Genomic DNA, 16,725 nt, shown 5'->3' on the forward strand with positions numbered 1-16,725 from the left:
CTTCCCTCGGGAGGATGACAAGCAGAATGTCCGGCCCAGGGCGCGGGACGAGCGCGGACGGGCGCAGACGGGGCGCACGCGCCATTCTGCCGTGAAATACCTCTCAGTGCGTTGCGATTGGCCAGGGCCCCACACACCCCCTCAGCTCAGCGTGTCAGTGCGCATGCGCCAAGCGCGGGCACTAAATCAACACAGCTGCGCTGACAACAAGGATCGTAACGGGCCGCCAAAAATAAAAACACAATAAAAACTGAGAGTAGGCAGTAAAATCAAAGTAAAACAGTTATTTTTAAAAGAATACTGTGCAAACTACGCTGAATGACCAAACAGTCGCTTCTCTCCCGGCTGAGCCTCAGGAGGATGCAGTGACGCGCGCTCGCGCCATTCTGCCGTGAAATACCTGTTAGAAAAGGTAGACGGACCGGGAGGGTCGGCCGGGGTCAGGAGGAGAGGTCTCCGGGGAGAGCCGTCTCCAGCGATCGTACAGACAAGTAACTTCCCCCCCACAGACGAATATCACACACGGATAAGGTTCAGTGTTCTTTATAGGCACTTATTTAAGGTACGGTGAAATGGTACAAGGAGGTCTGGACTCAGGGGTCCCCTCGATTAGAGTCTCGCAAGGTAGGGAAGGGGGTAGCGGGACAGTCTATTTACCAATCAGGTAGTTCGGTTGAGGTGATGATGAGCTCACAATCCTCGAGCTTGGTGGTTAGGTGGTATGGGCCGCGGCAGCGCCAGCAGGTCCCGGTGTGGATGGTCGATACAACGGGCCGCGGCAGCGCCAGCAGGTCCCAGGAAGATGAATGTTGCAGAAGGCCGCGGCAGCGCCAGCAGGTCCCGGTGAGGATGGTCGATACAACGGGCCACGGCAGCGCCAGCAGGTCCCAGGAAGATGAATGTTGCAGAAGGCCGCGGCAGCGCCAGCAGGTCCCGGTGAGGATGGTCGATACAACGGGCCGCGGCAGCGCCAGCAGGTCCCAGGAAGATGAATGTTGCAGAAGGCCGCGGCAGCGCCAGCAGGCAGGACGATGGTTCACAAGAGCGGGCTACGGCAGCGCCAGTAGACCGTCAGGGTTGAGTTCACTCGGTGTCTCTCGACTCCAGGATACAACTGCCTTCCTGCTCCGGAGCTGCCTCAGTTATAGGGCTGGTGCCCTTTGATGTCCGGACCCTCGCACTTGGAGGTCGGAGGGTCCGGGATGAAGGTGTCCAGACACCCAGCAGGGGGTGGAGCCAGTGCCTGGGGGAGCTGGGGGCGATCGGCACCTGGCGGGGGAGAGCCCTTGACACTTCGGTCTCCCATTGACCTGCCAAGTGGTCCGCTCACCTCCTGGGCGGATAGTGGTGCCGGGATGTCGGGGCCGGCCAGGCCCGGGGTTAGGGTCGAGGGGAGGCCATGCGGCCGCGTGGTGCAGGGCCCAAGATGGCGGCTTGACCCGGCCGGGAAAGCCGGTGGGGCTGGACCCCGTGATGAGTAGGGGTCCGAGGGCAGAGGGTCCGTCGGGAGACGGAGTACAGGTGCTTGTCGCGGGGATATGCCAGGTGGGCCGGAGTTCGGGCCCTGTCGAGCGGGGAGGGAGCGAGCCGTCTGTGAGGCCTGTCCAACATGCGTCCCCCCCAGCTGAAGGCGGGGAGAGTCACCCATCTCCTTGGGGACTCTCTTCGTCGAGGCGGAAAAAGCGGGACAGGCCATCCGCGTTGGCGTGGTCTTGGCCTGGTCGGTGCTCCACGGTGAAGTCCATTCCCTGCAGGGAGATGGACCAGCGCAAGAGTTTTGGGTTCTCCCCCCGCATCTGCATCAGCCATTGCAGGGGTCGATGGTCGGTTTGTACCCGGAAGTGGGTACCGAAGAGATAGGGTCGGAGCTTTTTGAGGGCCCACACTACTGCAAATGCCTCCCTCTCGATGGTGCTCCAACGCTGTTCTCGGGCCAGGAGACGTCGACTGATGAAGGCCACCGGCTGGTCATGACCTTCGGGGTTCAACTGAGAGAGGACGGCTCCGATGCCGTGGTCGGAGGCGTCGGTCTGCACCACAAATTCCCGACTGTAATCGGGGGCCTGGAGCACCGGGGCGGTGCACAGGGCGGCCTTCAGCTCCTCGAAGGCCGCTTGACAATCAGGAGTCCAATTGACCCGCTTCGGCTGGTTCTTGGATGTGAGACCCGTGAGGGGCCCCACGATGCTGCCGTAGTCCTTCACGAACCGCCGGTAGTAGCCGGTGAGCCCCAAGAAGGCTCGGACCTCGGTCTGGGTGACGGGGGGCTGCCAGGACTGGATGGCAGCAATCTTAAGTTGTAGTGGGGCCACCAGCCCGCTCCCCACTTGGTGCCCAAGGTAGGTCACAGACCCTTGGCCAATCTGGCACTTGCCGGCCTTAATGGTGAGGCCGGCCCGCTGGAGGGCTTGTAGGACCTCTTGGAGGTGACGGAGGTGGTCGGACCAGTGGCGGCTGTATACAGCGATATCGTCCAGGTAGGCAGCGCTGAATTCTTCAAGCCCCGCCAAGACCTGGTTCACAAGGCGTTGGAACGTGGCGGGGGCATTCTTCATGCCAAAGGGCATGACCTTAAATTGATAGTGGCCATCGGGGGTAGAGAAGGCTGACCGTTCCTGAGCCCTGGGTGTGAGGCCGATCTGCCAGTAGCCCGCCGTTAGGTCGAAGATACTAAGGTAGCGGGCGGCCCCCAGCCGGTCGATCAGCTCGTCTGCTCGGGGGATGGGATGAGCGTCGGTCCGGGTGACAGCGTTCAAGCCCCGGTAGTCGACGCAGAATCTCAGTTCAGGGGCGGAGCCGGGGGCAGCGGCCTTGGGAACTAATACGACCGGACTGGCCCAGGGACTGTCCGAGGGCTCGATGACCCCGATCGTGAGCATCTTGGCCACTTCCTCCTGTATGCAGGCCCGTACCCGATCTGGTACGCGGTAGGCCCGGTGCCGGACAGGGGGACGGTCCCCGGTGTCTACGTCGTGCAAACACCAGGGGGTGACCCCGGGGGTGAGGGAGAACAGGGCAGCGAACTGCAGCAGGAGGTCCCGGCAGTCCTGTCGTTGCTCCGAAGTGAGGGCGTCAGAGAGCCGGACCCCGTCCACGGAGCCGTCCTTCTCCTGAGTCTTCAGGAGATCCGGGAGGGGCTCGGAGTCTTCTTCTGTGCCACTGTCCGTAGCCATCAAGAGGCTTAGTTCGGAGCGCACAAAGTGCGGTTTGAGCCGGTTGGTGTGGAGGACCCGAAGGGGGTTCCGGGAGGTCCCCATGTCGATGAGGTAAGTGACGGGGCTTTTGCGCTCGACCACTTTGAAGGGCCCCGTCCACTTATCTTGCAGGGCACACGGTTCGGTGGGGGACATCACCCATACTTGCTGCCCAGGCTCGAATTCAACGGAGGAGGCATTGTGATCATACCACCTCTTCATGTCCTCCTGGCTGGCCTCGAGGTTCGCCTTGGCCATCTCCCTGAAGCGCCGGGTTTGGTTTCGTAAGGCCAGGATGTATTTGAAGACGTCTGGAGGGGTCGTTAGGGGGGCCAACTCCCAACCTTCCTTGACTAGGCTGAGGGGCCCTCGCACAGGGTGTCCGTATAGGAGTTCAAAGGGGCTAAAACCGAGGGACTTCTGGGGCACTTCCCGGTAGGCGAAGAGGAGGCACGGGAGCAGTACATCCCACTGGCGACGGAGAGGCTCTTCCAATCCCCCAATCATCCCTTTGAGAGTGCGGTTAAAACGCTCCACTAGTCCGTTCCCTTGGGGGTGATAGGGGGTCGTGAATCTGTATGTGACCCCGCATTGTTGCCAGAGGGACTTCATGTATTTTGATATGAAATTCGTACCTCGGTCGCTGACGACTTCTCGGGGGAAGCCTACCCGGGAGAAGATCCCCATCAGGGCCCGGCCAACCACTGGAGCGGTCACTGTCCGTAGGGGCACCGCCTCGGGATAGCGGGTGGCATGGTCCACTAGTACCAAGATGAACCTGTGTCCTTGTGCCGTGCGGGGGTCCAGAGGTCCCACAATGTCTATCCCCACCCTCTCGAACGGGGTGGTGACCACCGGGAAGGGTTGTAGAGGGGCCTTCAGCTTCCGGCCACTCTTCCCGCTGGCTTGGCATGTGGGGCACGATCGGCAGTGGTTCAGGACGTCATTCCTCATTTTCGGCCAGAAAAAGTGGGTCACCAGTCGACTGTACGTTTTATCCTGGCCCAGGTGTCCAGCCAGGGGGACATCGTGGGCTAGGTTGAGCAGAAAGTCTCGGAAGCGGAGCGGTACCACCAGAACTCGACCGGCCCCCAGCTCGGCGATTCTTTGCTCGCTGTAGAGCAGGTCGTTATCCCAGTAGACCCAGTGGGTTCCGGTGGTGTCCCCGGCGTTTTGGGTGCTGGCTTGTTGGCGGAGTCCCTCGAGGGAGGGACAGGTCTTTTGCTCCTGGCGGAACTGTTCTTGGGTGGGCCCCCCTTCTTGCCGCCACTGAGCCAGATCCGGAAGGTCCTGGGGTTGCGCGTCTTCTTCGGTAGTCTGGTCCGGGAGGTCGGACTCGCCGTTGTCCCCTACGGGGGCAACCGGGGGCGGAGGTGCTGGCCATTCGGTTTCTTCTGAACGGGGGGCGGCACGGCCGGCCATGGATCGGGTGGTTATGCAGGCCCAGTCCGGAAGGCCCAGCATCCCCAAGTGCTCTCTTCTCTCGACGGTGGCCCACGGGGAACTCTCGAGGTCATTCCCCAGGAGGCAGTCCACGGGGGCATCGTCCCGGACCGTCACTTTCAGTAGGCCGGAGACCCCTCCCCATTCAAACGGGACGCAGGCCATCTTACACATGCTCTCAGAGTTATCTGCCGAGCGGACGGGGCAGAGAATGTTCGGCAGGATCTGCTCGGGCTTCACCAGGTGACAGCGGACGGCCGTCACGCTGGCGCCGGTGTCACGCAAGGCCTCGGCTCTCTGTCCATTAATGGTCACCCACTGACTGTATTTTCTGGTGTTGGCGGGTAGGGGAGCCCGCGGAACCATGTCTCTTCCCCCTAAGCATGCCAGGACCATGGCGGCCGGTTCCCACCCTTGCTGGTCCGGCTCACACTCCTCGGGTCCCTCCGACGACTGCTCTTCCCCCAGGGCAGCGGCAGCTACCTGGCGGGGCTTGGGTGTTTGGTTCAGCGGGCAGTTCGGATCGTTGGCGTAGTGGCCTAGTCGCTGGCACCGGTGGCACGTGACGTTGGCTCGGTACCCAGGCCGCAACGGGGGGTTGCCCCGGCCGGTCGGAGGCGGGGTGCTGGCCACGGGTGTTGCTGGTAAGGCGTCTCTCCCTCGCCCCTGGCCCCCTCCTCCTCCCCGAGGACGGTGCTGGCCTTGGTTGCTTCTGTTCTGGTCGTGTGGCCCTTTCCGGCCCACTCGGGTGCTTTCCCACCGGTCAGCTTCGGCGGCGAGCTGCCGGGGGTCAGTCAGCTTACTGTCGAGTAGGTGCTGCCTGAGCTCGACGAAACAGTTGTTTGACAGGTGTTCCCATACCATAAGGTTGAAGAGTTGTTCGTAGGTGGTGACCTGACTTCCCTTGATCCAACCCTCGAAGGCCCGGCTGAAATAGTTCACGTATTCCACCCAAGTTGTACCTGGGATCCGGGTGCAATCTCTGAACCTCTGGCGGTACATCTCGGGCGTGAGGCCGTAGCGGGTGAGGAGGGCAGCCTTCATGTGGTCGTAGGACGACATTTGGTGATCGGGGAGCTGCAGCAGGGCATCGCGACCCTCGTTGATAAATCTCCCCCAAAGTCCGGCTCCCCAATCACTCCGGTCGATCCGGTGGGAGGTCATTGCGATCTCATAGGCTTTAAACCACTGTTGTATGTCGTCTTCTCGGACATACTCGCGGACCACATCCTTGGGGATGTGAACTTTTTTCTCGATTGGTCCCGGGGTGTGTGGTCGCTCAGGCACCCCCATTTCCTTATTCTGTTTGCGCAGTTCTATTTCCGCCAGTTGGCGCTCGTGCTCGAGCGTTATTTTTTTCTCTTCCAGCTCTCTCTGTCTCTGCTTTTCTTCTCGCTCCTCTCGAAGCCGCATATGCTCGAGGTTGAGTTTCTGTTCAGCTAACTTGAGCTCCCCATCCATCTTGAGTCGTGCCATCTCTAATTCGTGTAGTCTGACTCTGTCTCTTTCTCGTATCTCCTCCTGTGAGAGGCCCGTTCCCCGCTCCTCGGGAGTCGTGGCGTTCCCCTCTGGTGTGATGCTGTTTTGGTCTGGTGTGACGCTGCTTTGGTCGGAGGGTCTTGCGACCCCAGTTTCTGTCCACGACTCAAGAGCGCGCTTTAGATCATCCTTGGTACTCAGGCCGGTGGTAGCAATGCCAAGTTCTATGCAAAATTGTCTCAGTTCGCGGTGGTTGTATTCTTCTAATTTCTCCATTTGGAACTTCTCGGTGGAGCTGCTATCTTTGGTCGACATCGTGCTTTGTCGTGGGGCGAGCTACTCTCTGTACGATTACGCGTTGATTCGGATCGCGCCGCTGGCCACCAATGTTAGAAAAGGTAGACGGACCGGGAGGGTCGGCCGGGGTCAGGAGGAGAGGTCTCCGGGGAGAGCCGTCTCCAGCGATCGTACAGACAAGTAACTTCCCCCCCACAGACGAATATCACACACGGATAAGGTTCAGTGTTCTTTATAGGCACTTATTTAAGGTACGGTGAAATGGTACAAGGAGGTCTGGACTCAGGGGTCCCCTCGATTAGAGTCTCGCAAGGTAGGGAAGGGGGTAGCGGGACAGTCTATTTACCAATCAGGTAGTTCGGTTGAGGTGATGATGAGCTCACAATCCTCGAGCTTGGTGGTTAGGTGGTATGGGCCGCGGCAGCGCCAGCAGGTCCCGGTGTGGATGGTCGATACAACGGGCCGCGGCAGCGCCAGCAGGTCCCAGGAAGATGAATGTTGCAGAAGGCCGCGGCAGCGCCAGCAGGTCCCGGTGAGGATGGTCGATACAACGGGCCGCGGCAGCGCCAGCAGGTCCCAGGAAGATGAATGTTGCAGAAGGCCGCGGCAGCGCCAGCAGGTCCCGGTGAGGATGGTCGATACAACGGGCCGCGGCAGCGCCAGCAGGTCCCAGGAAGATGAATGTTGCAGAAGGCCGCGGCAGCGCCAGCAGGCAGGACGATGGTTCACAAGAGCGGGCTACGGCAGCGCCAGTAGACCGTCAGGGTTGAGTTCACTCGGTGTCTCTCGACTCCAGGATACAACTGCCTTCCTGCTCCGGAGCTGCCTCAGTTATAGGGCTGGTGCCCTTTGATGTCCGGACCCTCGCACTTGGAGGTCGGAGGGTCCGGGATGAAGGTGTCCAGACACCCAGCAGGGGGTGGAGCCAGTGCCTGGGGGAGCTGGGGGCGATCGGCACCTGGCGGGGGAGAGCCCTTGACACTTCGGTCTCCCATTGACCTGCCAAGTGGTCCGCTCACCTCCTGGGCGGATAGTGGTGCCGGGATGTCGGGGCCGGCCAGGCCCGGGGTTAGGGTCGAGGGGAGGCCATGCGGCCGCGTGGTGCAGGGCCCAAGATGGCGGCTTGACCCGGCCGGGAAAGCCGGTGGGGCTGGACCCCGTGATGAGTAGGGGTCCGAGGGCAGAGGGTCCGTCGGGAGACGGAGTACAGGTGCTTGTCGCGGGGATATGCCAGGTGGGCCGGAGTTCGGGCCCTGTCGAGCGGGGAGGGAGCGAGCCGTCTGTGAGGCCTGTCCAACAATACCTCTCAGTGCGTTGCGATTGGCCAGGGCCCCACACACCCCCTCAGCTCACCGTGTCAGTGCGAATGCGCCAAGCGCGGGCACTAAATCAACACAGCTGCGCTGACAACAAGGATCGTAACGGGCCGCCAAAAATAAAAACACAATAAAAACTGAGAGTAGGCAGTAAAATCAAAGTAAAACAGTTATTTTTAAAAGAATACTGTGCAAACTACGCTGAATGACCAAACAGTCGCCTCTCTCCCGGCTGAGCCTCAGGAGGATGCAGTGACGTGCGCTCGCGCCATTCTGCCGTGAAATACCTCTCAGTGCGTTGCGATTGGCCAGGGCCCCACACACCCCCTCAGCTCACCGTGTCAGTGCGCATGCGCCAAGCGCAGGCACTAAAACAACACAGCTGCGCTGACAACAAGGATCGTAACGGGCCGCCAAAAATAAAAACACAATAAAAACTGAGAGTAGGCAGTAAAATCAAAGTAAAACAGTTATTTTTAAAAGAATACTGTGCAAACTACGCTGAATGACCAAACAGTCGCCTCTCTCCCGGCTGAGCCTCAGGAGGATGCAGTGACGCGCGCTTGCGCCATTCTGCCGTGAAATAACTCTCAGTGCGTTGCGATTGGCCAGGGCCCCACACACCCCCTCAGCTCACCGTGTCAGTGCGCATGCGCCAAGCGCGGGCACTAAATCAACACAGCTGCGCTGACAACAAGGATCGTAACGGGCCGCCAAAAATAAAAACACAATAAAAACTGAGAGTAGGCAGTAAAATCAAAGTAAAACAGTTATTTTTAAAAGAATACTGTGCAAACTACGCTGAATGACCAAACAGTCGCCTCTCTCCCGGCTGAGCCTCAGGAGGATGCAGTGACGCGCGCTCGCGCCATTCTGCCGTGAAATACCTCTCAGTGCGTTGCGATTGGCCAGGGCCCCACACACCCCCTCAGCTCACCGTGTCAGTGCGCATGCGCCAAGCGCGGGCACTAAATCAACACAGCTGCGCTGACAACAAGGATCGTAACGGGCCGCCAAAAATAAAAACACAATAAAAACTGAGAGTAGGCAGTAAAATCAAAGTAAAACAGTTATTTTTAAAAGAATACTGTGCAAACTACGCTGAATGACCAAACAGTCGCCTCTCTCCCAGCTGAGCCTCAGGAGGATGCAGTGACGCGCGCTCGCGCCATTCTGCCGTGAAATACCTCTCAGTGCGTTGCGATTGGCCAGGGCCCCACACACCCCCTCAGCTCACCGTGTCAGTGCGCATGCGCCAAGCGCAGGCACTAAAACAACACAGCTGCGCTGACAACAAGGATCGTAACGGGCCGCCAAAAATAAAAACACAATAAAAACTGAGAGTAGGCAGTAAAATCAAAGTAAAACAGTTATTTTTAAAAGAATACTGTGCAAACTACGCTGAATGACCAAACAGTCGCCTCTCTCCCGGCTGAGCCTCAGGAGGATGCAGTGACGCGCGCTCGCGCCATTCTGCCGTGAAATACCTCTCAGTGCGTTGCGATTGGCCAGGGCCCCACACACCCCCTCAGCTCACCGTGTCAGTGCGCATGCGCCAAGCGCGGGCACTAAATCAACACAGCTGCGCTGACAACAAGGATCGTAACGGGCCGCCAAAAATAAAAACACAATAAAAACTGAGAGTAGGCAGTAAAATCAAAGTAAAACAGTTATTTTTAAAAGAATACTGTGCAAACTACGCTGAATGACCTGGTAGTGATATGCACCCACCCCCATGTCTCTGTCCACTGCTGGGAGTCCTCTGCACCCACACACATATGTCTGTCCACTGCTGGGAGTCATATACACCCACCCCTCACATGTCTGTCCACTGCTGGGAGTGATATGCACCCACCCCCATGTCTCTGTCCACTGCTGGGAGTGATATGCACCCACCCCCAATGTCTCTGTCCACTGCTGGTAGGGATATGCACCCACCCCCATGTCTCTGTCCACTGATGGGAGTGATATGCACCCACCCCTCATATTGCAGGCCACTGCTGGTAGTCATTTACACCCACCCCTCACATTTCTGTCCACTGCTGGTAGTGATATGCACCCACCCCCATGTCTCTGTCCACTGCTGGGAGTCCTCTGCACCCACCCATATATGTCTGTCCACTGCTGGGAGTCATATACACCCACCCCTCACATGTCTGTCCACTGCTGGTAGTGATATGAACCCACCCCCATGTCTCTGGCCACTGCTGGTAGGGATATGCACCCACTCCCATGTCTCTGTCCACTGCTGGGAGTCCTCTGCACCCACACACATATGTCTGTCCACTGCTGGGAGTCCTCTGCACCCACCCCTCACATGTCTGTTCACTGCTGGGAATCCTATGCAGCCACACACCCACCCACCCACGCCCTTGGTGCAGTACACTTCTGTCCTGGGCCTACACACACACCAATATAAAGGTAATATCATGCACCAGGCCGTAGGCCTACATTCGTGGCGTGTGTACGCCTTGTATCCCAAATGTACTGGTGCCGTAGGGGTACGTGTGATACGGACCGTACCCCTGCATTCATAGAGTGTGTACGGTCCGTACCACGCGCACCCCTACGGCCCCAATCCAATAGTGATACGACTGCTGGTAGTCATTTACACCCACCCCTCACATGTCTGTCCACTGCTGGTAGTGATATGCACCCACCCCCATGTCTCTGTGCACTGCTGGGAGTCCTCTGCACCCACCCATATATGTCTGTCCACTGCTGGGAGTCCTCTGCAGCCACCCCTCACATGTCTGTCCACTGCTGGTGTTGATATGCACCCACCCCCATGTCTCTGTCCACTCGTGGGAGTCCTCTGCACCCACACCCATGTCTGTCCACTGCTGGGAGTGATATGCACCCATCCCCATGTCTCTGTCCACTGCTGGGAGTGATATGCACCCACCCCCATATCTCTGTCCACTGCTGGGAGTCCTCTGCACCCACCCCCATGTCTGTCCACTGCTGGGAGTGATATGCACCCACCCCCATGTCTCTGTCCACTGCTGGGAGTGATATGCACCCACCCCCATGTCTCTGTCCACTGCTGGTAGGGATATGCACCCACCCCCATGTCTCTGTCCACTGCTGGGAGTGATATGCACCCACCCCTCATAACGCAGGCCACTGCTGGTAGTCATTTACACCCACCCCTCACATGTTTGTCCACTGCTGGTAGTGATATGCACCCACCCCCATGTCTCTGTCCACTGCTGGGAGTATTCTGCACCCACCCATATATGTCTGTCCACTGCTGGGAGCCCTCTGCAGCCACCCCTCACATGTCTGTCCACTGCTGGTGTTGATATGCACCCACCCCCATGTCTCTGTCCACTGCTGGGAGTCCTCTGCACCCACCCCATATCTGTCCACTGCTGGGAGTGATATGCAACCACCCCCATATCTCTGTTCACTGCTGGGAGTACTCTGCACCCACACACATATGTCTGTCCACTCCTGGGAGTCCTCTGCACCCACCCCTCACATGTCTGTCCACTGCTGGGAGTCCTCAGCAGCCACCCCTCACATGTCTGTCCACTGCTGGGAGTGATATGCACCCACCCCCATGTCTCTGTCCACTGCTGGGAGTGATATGCACCCACCCCCATGTCTCTGTCCACTGCTGGTAGGGATATGCACCCACCCCCATGTCTCTGTCCACTGCTGGGAGTCCTCTGCACCCACACACATATGTCTGTCCACTGCTGGGATTCCTCTGCAGCCACCCTTCACATGTCTGTCCACTGCTGGTGTTGATATGCACCCACCCCCATATCTCTGTCCACTGCTGGGAGTCCTCTGCACCCACCCCCATGTCTGTCCACTGCTAGAAGTGATATGCACCCACCACCATGCCTCTGTCCACTGCTGGGAGTGATATGCACCCACCCCCATGTCTCTCTCCACTGCTGGTAGGGATATGCACCCACCCCATGTCTCTGGCCACTGCTGGGAGTGATATGCACCCACCCCTCATATTGCAGGCCACTGCTGGTAGTCATTTACACCCACCCCTCACATGTCTGTCCACTGCTGGTAGTGATATGCACCCACCCCCATGTCTCTGTCCACTGCTGGGAGTCCTCTGCACCCACCCATATATGTCTGTCCACTGCTGGGAGTCATATACACCCACCCCTCACATGTCTGTCCACTGCTGGTAGTGATATGCACCCACCCCCATGTCTCTGGCCACTGCTGGTAGGGATATGCACCCACCCCCATGTCTCTGTCCACTGCTGGGAGTCCTCTGCACCCACACACATATGTCTGTCCACTGCTGGGAGTCCTCTGCACCCTCCCCCCACATGTCTGTTCACTGCTGGGAATCCTATGCAGCCACACACCCACCCACCCACCGCCTTGATGCAGTACACTTCTGTCCTGGGCCTACACACACACCAATATAAAGGTAATATGATGCACCAGGCCGTAGGCCTACATTCGTGGCGTGTGTACGCCTTGTATCCCAAATGTACTGGTGCCGTAGGGGTACGTGTGATACGGACCGTAACCCTGCATTCATAGAGTGTGTACGGTCCGTACCACGCGCACCCCTACGGCCCCAATCCAATAGTGATACGACTGCTGGTAGTAATTTACACCCACCCCTCACATGTCTGTCCACTGCTGGTAGTGATATGCACCCACCCCCATGTCTCTGTTTACTGCTGGGAGTCCTCTGCACCCACCCATATGTCTGTCCACTGCTGGAAGTCCTCTGCAGCCACCCCTCACATGTCTGTCCACTGCTGGTGTTGATATGCACCCACCCCCATGTCTCTGTCCACTGCTGGGAGTCCTCTGCACCCACACCCATGTCTGTCCACTGCTGGGAGTGATATGCACCCACCCCCATGTCTCTGTCCACTGCTGGGAGTGATAGGCACCCACCCCCATGTCTCTGTCCACTGCTGGGAGTCCTCTGCACCCACCCCCATGTCTGTCCACTGCTGGGAGTGATATGCACCCACCCCCATGTCTCTGTCCACTGCTGGGAGTGATATGCACCCACCCCCATGTCTCTGTCCACTGCTGGTAGGGATATGCACCCACCCCCATGTCTCTGTCCACTGCTGGGAGTGATATGCACCCACCCCTCATAACGCAGGCCACTGCTGGTAGTCATTTACACCCACCCCTCACACGGCTGTCCACTGCTGGTAGTGATATACACCCACCCCCATGTCTCTGTCCACTGCTGGGAGTCCTCTGCACCCACCCATATATGTCTGTCCACTGCTGGGAGTCCTCTGCAGCCACCCCTCACATGTCTGTCCACTGCTGGTGTTGATATGCACCCACCCCCATGTCTCTGTCCACTGCTTGGAGTCCTCTGCACCCACCCCCATGTCTGTCCACTGCTGGGAGTGATATGCACCCACCCCCATATCTCTGTTCACTGCTGGGAGTACTCTGCACCCACACACATATGTCTGTCCACTCCTGGGAGTCCTCTGCACCCACCCCTCACATGTCTGTCCACTGCTGGGAGTCCTCTGCAGCCACCCCTCACATGTCTGTCCACTGCTGGGAGTGATATGCACCCACCCCCATGTCTCTGTCCACTGCTGGGAGTGATATGCACCCACCCCCATGTCTCTGTCCACTGCTGGTAGGGATATGCACCCACACACATATGTCTGTCCACTGCTGGGAGTCCTCTGCAGCCACCCCTCACATGTCTGTCCACTGCTGGTGTTGATATGCACCCACCCCCATATCTCTGTCCACTGCTGGGAGTCCTCTGCACCCACCCCCATGTCTGTCCACTGCTGGGAGTGATATGCACCCACCCCCATGCCTCTGTCCACTGCTGGGAGTACTCTGCACCCACAAACATATGTCTGTCCACTGCTGGCAGTCATATACACCCACCACTCACATGTCTGTCCACTGCTGGTAGTGATATGCACCCACCCCCATGTCTCTGGCCACTGCTGGGAGTCCTCTGCACCCACACACATATGTCTGTCCACTGCTGGGAGTCATATACACCCACCCCTCACATGTCTGTCCTCTGCTGGTAGTGATATGCACCCACCCCCATGTCTCTGCCCACTGCTGGGAGTCCTCTGCACCCACACACATATATCTGTCCACTGCTGGGAGTCATATACACCCACCCCTCACATGTCTGTCCACTGCTGGTAGTGATATGCACCCACCCCCATGTCTCTGTCCACTGCTGGTAGGGATATGCACCCACCCCATGTCTCTGTCCACTGCTGGGAGTCCTCTGCACCCACACACATATGTCTGTCCACTGCTGAGAGTCCTCTGCACCCACCCCTCACATGTCTGTTCACTGCTGGGAATCATATGCAGCCACACACCCACCCACCCACCCCCTTGGTGCAGTACACTTCTGTCCTGGGCCTACACACACACCAATATAAAGGTAATATGATGCACCAGGCCGTAGGCCTACATTCGTGGCGTGTGTACGCCTTGTATCCCAAATGTACTGGTGCCGTAGGGGTACGTGTGATACGGACCGTACCCCTGCATTCATAGAGTGTGTACGGTCCGTACCACACGCACCCCTACGGCCCCAATCCAATAGTGATACGACCCGTATCCACGCTATGTATGTGTGGGTGCGGTCCATATCACTATAGTAGTGGTGCCGTAGGAGTACACGTGGTACGGCCCGTACACACGCTCTGAGAGCGTGTATACGGTCCGTACCACGCATACCCCTACGGCACCACTACTACTGTGATACGGGCCGTACACACATTCTGAGAGCAAGTTTACGGTCCGTACCACGCGTACCCCCACGGCACCACTACTATAGTGCTATGGACCGTACCCACGCTATAGATGTGTGAGTACGGTACATATCACTATTGTAGTGTTGCCGTAGGGGTACGCGTACACGTCCACTTCCGTTGTTGCGGGACGCAGGGATTGGTGGACACCCCCCCGGAGTGACCAGACCCTGAAGGTAATGTATGTCCTCAATATTGTAGGTTTTAATTTGGGTAGGGGGTATGCTTCCTGCCCCTCACCACCCCTTGGCCCCTGGGTGTTGTTCTCACCTTCTACTGCGTGTGCGTCGGGTTCGGTGCACCAGGTCGTAGGCTAAGAGGGCTGGGATGACACGTAGGATGGGGTCCATTGCTGTCCGTCGCGTACCGGGGCTCCGTTTTCGCGTCGGACTCAGTTTTCCGGCATTTTTTGGCTGCCGTAAAAAAATAGCTGTGCGGAGTGACGTAGGGACAAATCGTACTTGCTGGTCCATAAAACGCTGCCTGACCCCGTACGGACGTCGCGTACGTGCTGTCCAGGATCAGACTCGTAGGTATTTTTTAGCCGTACGGTGTTTTGTACGATTCGTACGGAAATGCTTTTCTGTACGAATCGCACCTGCTGGATTGTACGGTGGATTTCCTGGGTTCGAGTCGTACGGAGAATACGCTCCGTAGGACGAATCATACCCGGGTTTTACAGGATTGGAATCGGCACCTATATGTATTAATTATAATTTTAAACATGGTTTAATATTTTTAACTATGTTTATTTTATTTATAAGTATTATTTACTTTATTTTACATTATTTTTTATACATTAAAAAAACAATATTTTGAACAATGATATTTTTAACAATATTTTTTTATCGATATTTTTGTACTTACCATTATGTACATAGGACTTCGATATTCTGGACATCGATATTGTTGCATCGATATTTCTGTAGGTCGATATTCTAACGCTTGATATTCTGTCAGTGATCCCATAACTATGCTAACCAAATCCATCCTGCTCCACTATGTTTCTCGAAGGTAGATCGTCAATCTTGAGCGCAAAACACACACAGTGCACATATCATACAATCATGAAAAACAGTGTTAGACGGACCGGGAGGGTCGGCCGAGGACAATGGGAGAGGTCTCCGGGGAGAGCCGTCTCCAGCGATCGTACAGATAAATAACTTCCCCCCCCCACAGACAGACACCACACAAGGAGAAGATTCAGCGTTCTTTATAGGTAATTTCTTACGGTACGATGAAATGGTACAAGGAGGTCTGGACTCAGGGGTCCCCTCGATTCAAGTCTCTTAAGGTGGGGAAAGGGGGTAGCGGGACAGTCTGGTTACCAGTCTGGTAGTTGAGGTGGTATGGTGGTTAGCTCACAATCCTCGAGCTCGGTGTTCTAGCTGGGACGGGCCGCGGCAGCGCCAGCAGGTCCCGGTGAAGATGGTCGATACACGGTCCGCGGCAGCGCCAGCAGGTCCCGGTGAAGATGGTCGGTACACGGTCCGCGGCAGCGCCAGCAGGTCCCGGTGAAGATGGTCGTTACAACGGGCCGCGGCAGCGCCAGCAGGTCCCGACGAGGATGGATGTTGCAGAAGGCCGCGGCAGCGCCAGCAGGCAGGACGATAGTTCCCAAGGTAGGGCTACGGCAGCGCCAGTAGTCCGTCAAGGCTGAGTTCTCTCGGTGTCTCTCGACTCCAGGATACAACTGTCGTCCTGCTCCGGAGCTGCCCTAGTTATAGGTCTGGCGCCCTTTGATGTCCAGACCCTTGCACTTGGAGGTCAGAGGGCCCGGGATGAAGGTGTCCAGACACCCAGCAGGGGGTGGAGCCAGTGCCTGGGGGAGCTGGAGGCGATCGGCACCTGGCGGGGGAGAGCCCTTGACGCTTCGTTCTCCCATTGACCTGCCAAGTGGTCCGCTCACCTCCTGGGTGGATGGTGGTGCCGGGATGTCGGGGCCGGCCAGGCCCAGGGTTAGGGTCGGGTGGAGGCCACGCGGCCTCGTGGTGCAGGGCCTAAGATGGCGGCTTGAGCCGGCCGGGGGAGCCGGTGGTGGCTCGGTCCCGTGATACATGGAGGTCCGAGGGCAGGAGTTCCGTCGGGAGACGGGGTGCGGGTGATTCTCGTGGGTCACGCCTGGTGGGCCGGGGCTTGGGCCCTGTCATGCGGGGGGGAGCAAGCCCTTCGTGTGGCCTGTCCAACATGCGTCCCCCCCAGCTGAAGGCGGGGAGAGTCACC

The sequence above is a fragment of the Triturus cristatus genome, chromosome 5_1 (assembly GCF_964204655.1).
Source record: "Triturus cristatus chromosome 5_1, aTriCri1.1, whole genome shotgun sequence".
Classification (NCBI taxonomy): Eukaryota; Metazoa; Chordata; class Amphibia; order Caudata; family Salamandridae; genus Triturus; species Triturus cristatus.